Raw genomic sequence first — 4,126 nt, 5'->3', positions numbered from 1 at the left:
TCTGTCTGTTGCTGAGAAGATGATGGAAAAGGCTTGCCGTTGCTAAACCTGTTTCTTCCACCATTATTGTTGTTGAAACCTTGTTGAGGTCTCTCTTGATTTCTTCCATGAGAAATTTGGATGATTTTTCCATGAAGAATTATAGGTGTTTCCATAGGGTTCTCCCATGTAATTCACCTCTTCCATTGAAGGGTTCTTAGGATCATAAGCTTCTTCTTCAGATGAAGCATCCTTAGTACTGCTTGGTGTATTTTGCATTCCAGACAGACTTTGAGAAATCAAATTGACTTGCTGAGTCAATATTTTGTTCTGAGCTAGAATGGCATTCAGAGTATCAATCTCAAGAACTCCTTTCTTCTAATTAGTACCATTGTTCACAGGATTCCTTTCAGAAGTGTACATGAATTGGTTATTTGCAACCATTTCAATTAGTTCTTGAGCTTCTGCAGGTGTCTTCTTCAGATGAAGAGATCCTCCAGCAGAGCTATCCAAAGACATCTTGGATAGTTCAGACAGACCATCATAGAAAATACCTATGATGCTCCATTCAGAAAGCATGTCAGAAGGACATTTTCTGATCAATTGTTTGTATCTTTCCCAAGCTTCATAGAGGGATTCACCTTCCTTCTGTCTGAAGGTTTGGACTTCCACTCTAAGCTTACTCAATTTTTGAGGTGGAAAGAACTTTGCCAAGAAGGCATTGACTAGCTTTTTCCAAGAGTTCAGGCTGTCTTTAGGTTGTAAGTCCAACCATATTCTAGCTCTGTCTCTTACAGCAAAAGGGAAAAGTATAAGTCTGTAGACCTCAGGGTCAACCCCATTAGACTTGACAGTGTCACAGATTTGCAAGAATTCAGCTAAGAACTGATGAGGATCTTCTAATGGAAGTCCATGGAACTTGCAATTCTGTTGCATTAGAGAAACTAATTGAGGCTTAAGCTCAAAGTTGTTTGCTCCAATGGCAGGGATAGAGATGCTTCTCCCATAGAAGTCGGGAGTAGGTGCAGTAAAGTCACCCAGCACCTTCCTTGCATTGTTTGCATTGTTGTTGTTTTCGGCTGCCATGTCTTCTTCTTTGAAGATTTCTGTTAGGTCCTCTACAGAGAGTTGTGCCTTAGCTTCTCTTAGCTTTCGCTTCAAGGTCCTTTCAGGTTCAGGGTCAGCTTCAACAAGAATGCCTTTGTCTTTGTTCCTGCTCATATAAAAGAGAAGAGAACATGAAAATATGGAATCCTCTATGTCACAATATAGAGATTCTTTGAGGTGTCAGAGAAGAAGAAAATTAGAAGGAAGAGGTAGAAGAATTCGAACTTAATCAGATAGAGTTCGAATTGTGCATTGAGAAGGAGTGGTACTCCATAAATAGAAGGATGAGAAGAGAGGAAGAAATTTTCGAAAATTAAGTGAAAGATTTTGAAAGTATTCTGAAAAACTTTAATTGATTTTCGAAAACCAAGAGTGGGAAAGAAATCAAGTAATTTTTGAAAAAGAATTTGAAATTAGAATTTAAAAAGATATGATTGAAAACTATTTTGAAAAAGATGTGATTAAAAAGATATGATTGAAAATAATTTAAAAAGATTTGATTTTAAAAATTAATGACTTGCCTAACAAGAAAAGTTATGATTCAAACATTAAACCTTTCTCAACAGAAAAGGCAACATACTTGAATTGTTCAATCAAATCATTAATTGTTAGCAAGTATCTTTGAAAAGGGAAAGAAATTGATTTTGAAAAAAGATTGATTGAAAAGATTTGATTTGAAAAAGATTTGATTTTGAAAAACTTTGAAAACTTGAAAAAAATTGATTCGAAAACAAAATCCTCCCTCTTGTGCCATCCTGGCGTTAAACGCCCAGAATGGTGCACATTCTGGCGTTTAACGCCCAATGCACTACCTTTTTGGGGGTTAAACGCCCAACCAGGCACCCTGGCTGGCGTTTAAACGCCAGTCCGTCCTTCTTCACTGGGCGTTTTGAGCGCCCAGCTTTTTCTGTGTAATTCCTCTACTGCATGTTCTGAATCTTCAGTTCCCTGTATTATTGACTTGAAAATAGAACCAAGATCAAATAAACCATGCATGCAAGACACCAAACTTAAAATAAGACACTAGACTCAACAAGAAACATAAAATCTTTTTGGTTTTTTTTTTGTGCTTTTTTCGAAAATTATATGAAAATAGAAAATAAAGGTTTCAGAATTCTTAATTTGAATTCCAGGAATCATTGCAATGCTAGTCTAAGACTCCGGTCCAGGAATTAGACATGGCTTCACAGCCAGCCAAGCTTTCAAAGAAAGCTTCGGTCCAAAACACTAGACATGGCCAATGGCCAGCCAAGCCTTAGCAGATCATTGCTCCAACAGTAAGATTGATAGAGATCAACAAGCTCTTGTGATGATGAGTTGAAACCTCGGTCCAATAAGGTTAGACATGGCTTCTCAGCCAGCCAGATTTCAACAGATCATCATGAAACTCTAGAATTCATTTTTAAAGAAATTCTGAAAAAAAAATACCTAATCTAAGCAACAAGATGAACTGTCAGTTGTCCATACACGAAACAATCCCCGGCAACGGCGCCAAAAACTTGGTGGGCGAAATCGTGATCACTACAACTTCGCACAACTAACCAACAAGTGCACTGGGTCGTCCAAGTAATAAACCTTACGCGAGTAAGGGTCGATCCCACGGAGATTGTTGGTATGAAGCAAGCTATGGTCACCTTGTAAATCTTAGTCAGGCAGACTCAAATGGGTATAGATGATGAATAAAACATAAAGATAAAGATAGAGATACTTATGTATTCCATTGGTGAGAATTTCAGATAAGCGAATGGAGATGCTCTGTCCCTTCCGTCTCTCTGCTTTCCTACTGTCTTCATCCAATCCTTCTTACTCCTTTCCATGGCAAGCTTATGCAAGGGTTTCACCGTTGTCAGTGGCTACTCCCCTCTCAGTGGAAATGTTCAACGCACCCTGTCACGGCACGGCTATCCATCTGTCGGTTCTCAATCAGGCCGGAATAGAATCCAGTGATTCTTTGCGTCTGTCACTAACGTCCCGCCCTCAGGAGTTTGAAGCAGTCACAGTCATTCAATCATTGAATCCTACTCAGAATACCACAGACAAGGTTAGACCTTCCGGATTCTCTTGAATGCCGCCATCAGTTCTAGCCTATACCATGAAGACTCTGATCTCACGGATGGCTGGGCTCGGTTGTCAGGCGAGCGTGTATCAGGAATCCAAGAGATATTCACCCAATCTAAGGTAGAACGGAGGTGGTGTCAGTTCACACGTTCATAGGTGAGAATGATGATGAGTGTCACGGATATCACATCATCAAGTTGAAGAACAAGTGATATCTTGGAACAAGAACCAAGCGGAATTGAATAGAGAAGAACAATAGTAATTGCATTAATACTCGAGGTACAGCAGAGCCACACCTTAATCTATGGTGTGTAGAAACTCCACCGTTTGAAAATACATAAGAACAAGGTCTAGGCATGGCCGTGAGGCCAGCCCCAGTGATCAAAGAACTAGATGTCCAAAGATGAAAATTACAATAGCAAAAGGTCCTATTATAGGGAACTAGTAGCTTAAGAATTACAAAGATGAGTAAATGAATAAAAATCCACTTCCGGGCCCACTTGGTGTGTGCTTGGGGTGAGCATTGAAGCATTTTCGTGTCCGCAGTCCTTTTCAGTCTCTGAATCAGATTTTTTGCTCAGGTCCCTCAATTTCAGCCAGAAAATACCTGAAGTCACAGAAAAATACACAAACTCATAGTAAAGTCCAGAAAAGTGAATTTTAACTAAAAACTAAAAAAAATACTAAAAACTCAACCAAATATACTAAAAACATACTAAAAACAATGCCAAAAAGCGTACAAATTATCCGCTCATCAACTCAGTTGGAGGAGCTTCTGAACAAGAGGTTCATTCGACTGAGTGTATCACCGTGGGGAGTGCCAATTTTATTGGTAAAGAAGAAAGATAGAGGAATGCGATTGTGTGTGGATTACCGACAGCTAAACAAAGTAACTGTGAAGAACAAGTACCCGCTGCCAAAGATAGATGACTTGATAGAACAACTGCAAAGAGCTGGGGTGTTTTCCAAAATCGATTTGAGA

The 4,126-nt window shown here is 39.2% G+C and overlaps 1 non-coding gene across 1 annotated transcript; it reads left to right on the top strand.

The window, feature by feature from the left end:
- The first annotated feature begins 552 nt into the window (after positions 1-552).
- Positions 553-660, top strand: LOC130952022 (small nucleolar RNA R71). The gene has a single exon (XR_009074204.1). It is a non-coding gene; the product is annotated as a small nucleolar RNA R71 (small nucleolar RNA).
- The last annotated feature ends 3,466 nt before the right edge of the window (positions 661-4,126 follow it).

Source organism: Arachis stenosperma, chromosome 9, assembly GCF_014773155.1.
Source record: "Arachis stenosperma cultivar V10309 chromosome 9, arast.V10309.gnm1.PFL2, whole genome shotgun sequence".
In the NCBI taxonomy this organism is placed as follows: Eukaryota; Viridiplantae; Streptophyta; class Magnoliopsida; order Fabales; family Fabaceae; genus Arachis; species Arachis stenosperma.
Note: the sequence above shows the minus strand (reverse complement) of the source record. Positions and strands in the feature narration are given on the sequence as shown.